An 11,200-nucleotide genomic window follows, 5' to 3' on the forward strand; every position below is an offset into this window, starting at 1 on the left:
TGTTGGAACTGAACTTGGAGAAATGTCATATTTTCCAGGCAGAGAAAAGATAATAGAGTAGAAGAGTTATACAATTTGAAGGTAGGTAAAGGAACTAACTAGTAGACCTCTGGAAGTCCCCACCAACCCAGGGATTTTGAATTTGATTTAACATAGCCCTTGGGTGGGGAAATAGGATTTATTTTTCTTTTATTATTAAAATTCTGAAGAACATTACTTTGCATAGATATTAATGAAAGTCTGGTTTGCTCAACAGGTGAGAAAAACAATATATAGACGTTAGATAAATGTCTCAAATTCAATGTCTGCTTTTAATTAGGTTAGACAGCACTGCCACCTAGTGGGTAGTAAAAAAAATTCTTCCCGGAACTATATGCCATGAATAATACTGTTTGGTGAATTATGGCAAGATTATCAATATGCTGAAATTGAATCTAAGCAGCCTATTTTAGGAATAATACTGTGTCCTGGTATTTACTTTAACTCAGGAGATCAGGATGATTGCTTGTCATGAAGTCAATGGAGATTCCTAATGAGAAAAGCTCAAGATTTCTTTGAAATTTTTTGTCCTTTGAATATATCCCACCAAGAGTGTAAGAGAGTACTGTGTTCAAAATGTACTTGAATGAATTATTTTTTCTGTGTGGTTACATTATCAATTTGATGCACAGTTTGAATTGGTTTAAGGTTTGCTTTTTTTTTTGGCCATGCCCAAGGTATGTGGAAGTTCCCCACAGGGTTTTTCCATTTTGCTTTAAAATTTTTAAACATAGAGTGAAGTTAAAAAAAAATCTTACAGTGAACACCTGTATACCCACTGCCTAAATTCTACCGTTAACATTTTACTATGTTCACTTTACACATTCATCTAAATATCCCCATATCCATCCATCTTATATTTTTGAAATATTTCAAAATAGATTGCAACTATTGGTACATATCCCACTACATAATGCCACATCCACAGCATTAATAGAGGTTTTAAGTGTTTGCATTTGTAAAACATTTACAGAGTTCAAAATTTTTTATATATACAATCAAAAGACTCATTTTCCTCCTGTTCCCCACTCTCCTGAGTGACGACTTTTCATTTTCATTGGTTTCTGATTTAGCCTTTCCGTGTTTCTTTTTATATAAATAAGCAAACACATAACACATATATTCTTATTTCTTTGTTTACTAAAAGTAGAATGCTAGATATATTCTCACTCTACTCTTTTCATTTAATGCTACATTCTAGGAATTCTCCATCTCAGAGATCTTCCTAATTCTTTTACTACGGTTTCACAGTACTACATTGTATACAGAAACCATAATTTATGCAACCTGTTTCCTATGGATGCATAATTGGGTTGTTTCCAATATTTAGGTATTATAAATAATGCATAGTGAAAAGCCCTGAGCACATTATTACAGGTTTATAATAGTTTATATTCAGAGTAAATTCCTAGAAGTGGAATTGTTATCAAAAGTCAATGTACATACAGACACTGCGGAAATGCACATATTGCCAAATTCCACAGGGCTTTCAACATTTTGCGCTCCCACTAGCCATGCATGAGAATACCTGTTGTCAAGTCTCACCGACAGAGTTTTCTACTCGTTTTTTTGCTACTGTGGAGCACATTGCTAAGCTCCTAGTGGCTTAAAACAAAATGCATTTCTGGCTGCACTTGTGGCATGTGGAATTTCCTGGGTAAGGACTGAACCCTCACCCCGGCAGAGTCGAAATCACTGCAGTGACAACACCAGATCCTTAACCTGCTGAGCCACACAGGAACTCCGAAACAAAACACATTTTCTCAAAGTTTTGGTGTCAACAATCTGAGCAGTCCCCTAAAATGCTGGAGTTGTAAATTACTTCCAGTTTTTCACTATTATCAATTTCTTTTGATGCATATCTTTTACATAATGAAAAAAAGAGAATATGAGCACAGCTTGGGGTTGCTGTGGTGGCGCAGTGAGGTAAGAATCTGACTGCAGCAGCCTGGGTCGCTGCAAAGGTGCAGGTTTGATTCCTGGCCCAGGAACTTCCATATGCCGCGGGTGTGCCCATAACATTAAAAAAAAAAAAAAAAAAAGCATCTGCGCACAGCTTAACTGGGCCCTGTGCTCAGAGTCTTACACAGCACTATAGGGGGTGCTGGCCAGGCTGCACTCTCATCTGAGGGCTCCACTGGGGAAGATTCTGGCTCCAAGCTCATTCCAGTTGTTGGCAGAACTCATTTCTTTGGGGCTATAAAACTCATGGTGCTTGCTTCTCCAAGGCCAATAGGAGAATGTCTCTAACTCAAGAAAGGTCTGAGCCCTCTGCTGAAGGGCATCCTACTGGTTAAGTCAGGGGAACCAGCATCAGTCCCACTCCTCTCCCTTTTTTTTTGGCCACAGGTGCAGTGGCTTGATATGGGATCTCAGTTCCCAGACCAGGGATTGAACCTGGGCTGCAGCAGTGAGAGTGCTGAATCCTAACCACTAGACCACCAGGAAACTCCCAGGATCAGTCCCCATTTGATTAATTAGTGAGAACTGATTTGGGGATCTTAAATACGATCATAAAATTCAACTGCCTTTGCTAGATAACATAACTTATTCAAGGGTATAACTCCAGAGGTCAAATATCATGGTGAGGGGCATTTTAGAATTCTGCCTACCACAAGTACTTTGTAAAGCTTTTGAATGTCTGCTAATCTGATAGGAAAGAAATGGCTTCTCAGTTAATTTGCATATTTCTTTTTTTTTTGTCTTTTTGTTGTTGTTGTTGTTGTTGTTATTGTTGTTGTTGTTGCTATTTCTTGGGCCGCTCCCGCGGCATATGGAGGTTCCCAGGCTAGGGGTCGAATTGGAGCTGTAGCCACCGGCCTACGCCAGAGCCACAGCAACTCGGGATCCGAGCCGCGTCTGCAACCTACACCACAGCTCACGGCAACGCCGGATCCTTAACCCACTGAGCAAGGGCAGGGACTGAACCCGCAACCTCATGGTTCCTAGTCGGATTCGTTAACCACTGCGCCATGACGGGAACTCCCATATTTCTTATTATAAGTAAAGTTGAGTACCGTTTCATGTACTCAGGGACAATTTATATCTTTTTCTGGGAACTGACTTCCTGTCTTTGCCCATTTTTCTATTGAGTTAGTGACTATTTCTCTCAACGTTTTAGAGCTTGATAAGTTAAAGAAATTAGGGAGTTCCCGTCATGGCACAGAGGTTAACGTATCTAACAACCATGAGGCTGAGGGTTTGATCCCTGGCCTTGCTCAGTGGGTTAAGGATCCAGCGTTGCCATGAGCTGTGGTGTAGGTTGCAGATGCGGCTCAGATCCCGCTTTGCTGTGGCTCTGGTGTAGGCCAGTGGTTACAGCTCCAATTAGACCCCTGGCCTGGGAACCTCCACATGCTGTGGGAGTGGCCCTAGAAAAGGCAAAATGACAAAAAAAAAAAGAAAGAGAAATTAGCTATTTATCTGTGAAATACATGGCATATATTTTCTCTCAGCTTTGTCATTTGTCTTTTGTCTCTATTTATGGAAATCATTTGATTTTTTAAAACTGACAATAAATTCAATTTTTAAAGACAATGTGTAGGCTACTGCCATGTAGGCTAAACAAAACACATCTAAAGGCCCACATACAGCCCAAGGGCCACCATCTACACCATCCTCAATCCTTTAAATAATTTCTGCACCAAAGTCATCTCCAAAAGATATCTGGCTATATCATTTTCGACATTATCTGAGTCACAAATTCCAAAACCTCTACTGGTAATGTATTTCACTATATCACATCTCTTAGCTGTATTTATACTACATCAAACAAATGGTATGTAAAAAAAAAAATTAATTAGTTCAAATATTTGTGGCTACAAGGTTCTTACTGTCAATTGCTTTGCGGTATTTCTTCCTCCTCTTCCCTCATTTTAAGTTAATATGTTTGTTTATTCATTCACTCATTCATTCATTTTTTTTGGCCAAGCCCTCGGGATGTGGAAGTTCCCGGGCCATGGGTCGAACTTGAGCCACAGCAGCAATCCAAGGTGGTGCAGTAACAATGCCAGATCCTTATCCCGCTGTGCCACAGGAGAACTCCAGCTAATGTATTTTTTTAAAAATCACTACTGAAAGTTTCAAATGTATATAGAGTAAACAGAATAATGAGTCCTCTTGTATTCATATACACTAACTTCAGCAGTTATCAACCCAAGGCCAGTCTTGTTCCCGATACTGCTGCACCACAATGGGAACTCCTTGTTTTATGTATATTAATAACTCTCAACTAGGGGTTATTCTGCCCCACAGGGGATATCTGTCAATGTCTGGTGACATTATTCATCATCACAACTGGGGAATGTTACCAGCAGCTGGTGGGTAAAGGCCAGCGATGCTTTTAAACAGCATACAGCGCACAGGGTAGCCCCCATAACAGAGTTATCGGCTCAAAATGTCAATAGCACCCATATTGAGGAAGCTTGACATACTTTTACCCCTACTTCTCACAATAATTATTTCAAAGAAAATATCAGAGGAGTTCCCATCATGGCTCAGTGGTTAACGAACCTGACTAGTATCCATGAAGATGCAGGTTCGCTCCCTGGCCTTACTCAGTGGGTTAAGGATCCGGCGTTGCCATGAGGTATGGTATAGGTCACAGATGCGGCTCAGATCCCTCGTGGCTGTGGCTATGGCATAGGTCAGTGGCTACAGCTCCAATTCGACCCCCAGCCCGGGAACTTCCATATACCTTGGGTGTGGCCCTAAAAAAAAGAAAGAAAGGAAAAAAAAAAGAAGGAAAATATCATATATGTAAACACTATTTACAGATAAAGCTATTGCAGTAAAAACCATACACCATATTACACCTAATATCTTCACATCATAAAATATTGTCAGTGTTCAGATCTCCCTTATTATTTCACACAAGATCCATATACTGCATTTATTATTACATCTCTCTTATAGACATAATACTTCCTTCTGCCTTTTTTTTTTTTAAGGCCCGCACTTGTGGCACATGGAGGTTCCCAGACTAGGGGGTTGGATTGGAGCTGGAGCTGCAGCTGCTGGCCTAAGCCACAGCCAGAGCAACACAGGATCCTTAACCCACTGAGAGAGGTCAGGATCAAATCCACAACCTCACAGTCCTAGTCGGATTCATTTCTGCTGCACCACGATGGGAACTCCTGCTTTTTTTTTTTTTTTAAATCCTGCTACTTAGTTGTTGAAACCAGATTATTTGTCCTGTAGAATTTCCTATGCTTTAAATTTTGCTGATAGCATCTCCATGGTGTTTAACATATTTCTGCCCCCAGTATTTCCTTAAACTGGCAGTAGATTTCTTTCTTTTTTTTTTTCTTTTTTTTGTCTTTTTAGTTATTTCTTGGGCCACTCCCGCGGCATATGGAGGTTCCCAGGCTAGGGGTCGAATCAGAGCTGTAGCCACCGGCCTACACCAGAGCCACAGCAACTCGGGATCCGAGCCGCGTCTGCAACCTACACCACAGCTCACAGCAACGCCGGATCCTTAACCCACTGAGCAAGGGCAGGGACCGAACCTGCAACCTCATGGTTCCTAGTCAGATTCGTTAACCACTGCGCCACGACGGGAGCTCCAGTAGATTTCTAATTCACATTCAATTTGGGGGTAAGAATATCTCATAGGTGGTACATTTATCTTTAAAGAAATTTCCAGGAAAAAGCCGGCGTGTCTTTGTTTCTAAATATAACCTTGGTGGTCTGGAAAATAAATTCTGAACTCTTGACATTCTCATATTAGAAGACTGAAGAGCAGAGTCGAAGATTGAAGAGCAGAGTCTTTAGAGAGGGTATGCTTAGCAGTTTTCTCAGATGGCAGCTTCGCCTGGGATAATGGTCCTTCTGGGCACTGACCCAGCCTCAAGAGTCCCATGTGTCTGAATGGGATAACTCAAGACTAAGATGAATGACCTTTGATTTCCTGACAGCCTCTGAACAGGCTGTATCTAGTCTCTTGGGGATGAAATAATACACTCCACCCTAGGGAGATCTGATTTAAAACAAGGTGTTTAAAATAAGACAATCTGATTTAACACAAGGTGTTCATCCTATTCCTTAAAGGTAAGGATTTGGTCAGAAGCAAGTTGGTTTTTTTTTTGCTTTTTACAGCTGTACCTGTGGCAAATGGAAGTCCCCAGGCTAGGGGTCGAATAGCAATTGCAGCTGCCAGCCTATAACACAGCCATAGCAATGCAGCAACACTGGATCTGAGCCACTTCTTCAACCTACACCACAGCTTGTGGCAATGTCAGATCCTTAACCCAAGAGGAACAGTGGCTACTCCTTATATTATCCTTTTTGAGAGATCTCTTTGCTTCCTTGGGTGCTGAGATAGAACGCCTAAGGAATTTCTGCCTCTTTCGAGATCCAGACCTCATTAGAGAGGGTGGAAGCGACAGTGGCAGGAGTCACTGTGGTGCTGTGCTGGTAGAACTGGTGGGAAAATCTTCCACCTGGAACTTGACAGTGAATTTGCAGCCTCGAGGAAATAAATCCATACCTGGCACACATCCTGACACCAGCCTCACTGCTTACAGTTTCTTTTCTCTTTTTTTGTCTGTTTTAAGGCCACACCTTTGGCATACAGAAGTTCCCAGGCCAGGGGTGGAATCTGAGCTGCAGCTGCCTGCCTACACCACAGCCCCATCAGATCTGAGCTGCATCTTTGACCTACACCACAGCTCCCAGCAAAGCCGGATCCTTCACCCACTGAGTGAGGCCAGAGATCAAACCCACATCCTCATGGATATTGTTACCGCTGAGCCACAATGGGAAATCTGCTCACAGTTTCTTTGTCTGTGGCATACACAAAAAATAACTTCGTTCACTTTGTAGGTTTTTGTCTGATTAAAGTGAAATGGCATATGTGAAATGTTTCCTAAAGGATACAAATTTTAAGATAGGATTAAAAAGTATTTGGCTGGAAGGATGTCTGCCCTTGGTTTCAGGCTCTCTGATGCTAACTTTGTTGACTTTTCTCAGGCCACTTGAAGTTTTTCCTTAGGCCAAGCTCTGTTTCCTCTGACTTGTTATTTGCCGAAGCAGAGTCACTTGGTGGCAGATAAGGTGGCTCTCACTTCCTACAAGTGAGGGGTCCTATCCATATGCTCCTTTAGCCTCCAGGCAATCTCTCCCAGGGACCTGCCTGTTTTATTTTCTAGAGGTATTAGGATGTGATTTACACACGGTAAAATTCACCCAAGTATACAGCTGACCATGTTTCAGTAATTATACAGCCATCACCACCACAATCAAGATATAGAGCGTATCCATGACTCCCCAAAGGTTTCCTTGGCCTCAACTACTATTTGGGAGGCGGGGTGGTTGTGCTCACAATATACAGAAGTTCCCAGGCTAGGGACTGAACCCGAGCCACAGCAGTGACAATGCCAAGTCTTCAACCACTAGGCCATCAGAGAGCTCCTCGAGTGCTTTTTTCTTTCTTTCTCTTTCTTTTTCTTTTCTTTCTTTCCTTTCCTTTCCTTTTCTTTTCTTCCTCCCTCCCTCCCTTCCTTCCTTCCTTTCAGATGCCTTTCGCCTTCTCGGGCCAGGGATCAGATCTGAGCCACAGTTTCTGGTTGTAGCTGTGGCAACACCAGATCCTTTAACCCAGTATGCCAGGCCGGGACTGGAACCTGGTGCTGCAGAGAAACTGCCAACTCCACTGTGCCACAGCGGGAACTCCCTCAACAGCTTTTGATTAGTTGAGTTCATCCTTGCATTTTCCACTTTCAATACTCAGACTTACTTTCTCTCCTGGTCACTAAGTTCATTTTTATAAGGAACATCCCTGCTTTTCTCTACTTTCCAGAGTAGCAGGAACTGACAGGTCAAGAGTTCAATGACTAAAGAGTCTACTCCCGGCTCAAATGCAAAGGTCCATCCTAAGTTATTTCTTAAGTCATTTTACCTCCACCCTCTGAGTGTGGTGATCTTTAGTGAACTTGTTATCTATTTTTAATGCCTGAAGGAGGCCTCTTAGGGTAGCCGCCATCCACTCTTCTCCAGGAGCAGCCCTTACACCTGGGGTGGGGGATACGGTGTATTTAGGGACAGTATACCAGGACACCTTGGCTCTGCACACATCTCAGCCAGACCTTATTGGACCACTTGTCCCAAGCAGAGCCAATAAGATTCTCTTTCCCAGGAATATGAAGCGTGGATCATAGGGACACAGACTGTCACTGGAGCTACATTACACTAATAGGAAGATCCCAGAGACAGAGTCTAAGGACCCCTGCTGTTGAAGTCCCCAGAGCTGTCCTCATGATTTCTTCCCTTCCCATTCCATGAATGTTCTCTTTTTTCTGATGTTAACCAGTTAATGTCTGTTGCATGCAATCTGAGATATTTTACTAAACTGAAACCTGTAATAACTGATAAAATTTCTCCCCCAAAGTAGAATAGACTTGTTCTTTTTACTGGCTGATGGAAACTTGTCCTGAAAGCTACTAAGAGAGGAGATATAACGTAGCTTACTTGACCATGCCTCTTCCTGTACAGGAAGGTCTCCTGTACCTTCCTGAACATGTCTGGCCACTGTCCTTTCGGGCAATTTTAATTTTTTAAACACATGCTATTATCTTCATTCCTATTTCATGATCCTCCCTCCCCCTTTATATGTGAGCCACTGTTACTGCTTAAACTTAACCCTGTCAATACCCACGGTTTCCTACCGAAGATAAGACACTATATTTGGATTCCTGAGAAAAACTCTAATTAAAGATTAACTACTTATAACTTTTTCCCAGATACCTGCAAAATTATTTTCTTAGAAATTGTTCTTAAAAAGCAATGTGAAAACATGTATTTTGGAGACAGTCACCAGTACTTTGGGGGCTTGAGGATCCTCTGACTCTTGAGGAATAGTTTTATTCATTTATTTAGCTTTTTTAGGGCCACACCCATGGCATATGGAGGCTCCCAGGCTAGGGGTCTAATTGGAGCTACAGCGGCCAGGCTATGCCAGAGTCGAAGCAAGATCCAAGCCGCGTCTGCAATCCACACCACAGCTCACGGAAACACCGGATCCTTAACCCACTGAGCAAGGGCAGGGATCGAACCTGCAACCTCATGGTTCCTAGTCGGATTCATTAACCACTGAGCCACCACGGGAACTCCACCATATGTGAAACCCCACCATATGTGAACTCTGAGTCAGAAGACGTAAAGTCTCAGTCTACCACTGCCTACCTGTATGAGATCTTGGACTCATGACTTAGCCTCTGAGTTATAAAAAAGAGAGTAGAAAACATTTACCTCACAGGGCTACTAAGAAGATTCAGGAGGATTACATACATTAGGGTAGTTTAGAGCAGCAAGGCCCCATGGAAATAAAATGTGAGATGCAAATGCAAACCACATCCATAATTAAAATATTTTTTTCTGGTAGCCATGTTAAAAAAAAGGAAGTTAATTTTAACAATATTTGTATTCAACCCAATATATCCAAAGATTATTTCAACACATACTCAATACAAAAAGTCATGGAAATATTTTACGTTCTTTTCACACTAGCTCTTTGAAATCTGATGTGTATTTTACATGACAGCACTTTTCAATGAAGACTAGCCACATTTCAAGTGCTGAAAAGCTATCATGTGGCTAGTGGTCACCCAACTGAACAGCACAGCTATAGAGCTGAATTAGTTAATTTGTTACATTCACTCATTTAGGAGGCAAAGCGGAGGGTGAAACGGTTCAAAATCTGGGGGCTTCACAATTTTTTCCTAAAGAAGGCATCATTTCCTTTATGTTGAACTTAAAAAAAGTCAAACAACACTAAAATGAATAAAGTAAAAGTCTCTCCACGCCTTTCCAAAACTAACCAATAGTATTAGCAACTACAGATACATCTAGAAACTCAATTCTCTTATTGCCTCTGTAGATTTCTAACTATGGTAACCTCTAGATTCTAGCCTTCTGGTTTGGTTATCATTTTCATATGGAAGACATTTTTCTCTCCCAGCTTTTTCGTTCTGGAAAGAAAGAACATTAGGTACTCTGCTTTATACTATACTTAGTACAGACTACCTGAATATAACTTTTTATATATTTTTAATATATACTTACTATTTGGGCTCTTTTCATCAGTGATGTCTTTTTACCACGTGGCTGAACGAAGAAATTAGAAGTCGGATTTACTACTTTGACTGGCTGGTGTTTCAAAGTCAAATTACACAGTACTTATACTTACCACGCTGATCATCAGAATTTTTACTCTGGAAATACAATCGTCTAGGGATAGCTCTCCAAACAATGGATTGTTTCCCTTATTTAGAATTTAGATTTTCACGCTACATTTTCCCCCAAAGAAAACTAGAATCCTAGGACTATGCTTTGTATACTTTGAGCTCTTTCAAAAAGAATTCCAGTGGTGCAGGTGGCAGGAGGTGGGCACGCAGGATGGCAGGGTATGGAGCTAACAAAACATTGCCTAAAGGCGGTGCTAAGCATAGTCAGGAGATACTTCTTTCCTTCTGAGAATGACAATCCCACCAAAGTTAAGAAATGGGAAAAAAAGACTTGTATTAATAGCTATGGTTGGTGTAAAAAAAGATTTAACAATACTCTGATAAACTGAAATGTACTATGCCCAGAAAGTTGAGAAGTTTGTGAAATGACTAGAAAAAAGAAAAAAAAGCTAGACGCAATTATCACTTAGGTTTTTCTGCTCCTTCAAATTGCAATGGCCATTGCATTCCGGTGCCTAGAACAGTACTTTGTACGAAAATTAGGATGACTATTAGTATTCCTTGCAGGATTAGGCCTTCTGGCACTACTACAACACAATATAGTCATATACAAAGCGCCAAAATATAAACGGTCTTAACACATTTAGGAGGCCGTGGATCGAAGGCTTTACAGAACAAGTCCTGTACTATATATAAAATATTTTGTTCTCCCGATGTTTATGTCTAGTGGGGGCAGACCTTTGCCCCGCTTGTAAAGAACAAAAAAAGCATTCGAATCTGGAGGAAGTTCCCAGCGCAGGTCGAAGTGCAAAGGCCGAGGGCACAAGTGACCCACGGAGTTAAGACCGCCGACTTCCCGACCCAAATACTTGCTACGCCCTACGCGCAGGCGCAAAAAAGGGAAGGGGGCCGAAGAGGGCGGAGGCTAAAGGCCATTCGCCGGATTCAGGTGGCCCCGCCCTCCGTCACGCGCCAGACGG

General features: G+C 41.7%; 1 non-coding gene across 1 annotated transcript; it reads right to left on the bottom strand.

Annotated features, from left to right (window-relative positions):
* Positions 1-2,415: 2,415 nt before the first annotated feature.
* Positions 2,416-2,487, bottom strand: TRNAE-CUC (transfer RNA glutamic acid (anticodon CUC)). Its single transcript has one exon. It is a non-coding gene; the product is annotated as a tRNA-Glu (tRNA).
* Between the last annotated feature and the right edge of the window lie 8,713 nt (positions 2,488-11,200).

Source organism: Phacochoerus africanus, chromosome 9 (assembly GCF_016906955.1).
Source record: "Phacochoerus africanus isolate WHEZ1 chromosome 9, ROS_Pafr_v1, whole genome shotgun sequence".
Lineage (NCBI taxonomy): Eukaryota > Metazoa > Chordata > Mammalia > Artiodactyla > Suidae > Phacochoerus > Phacochoerus africanus.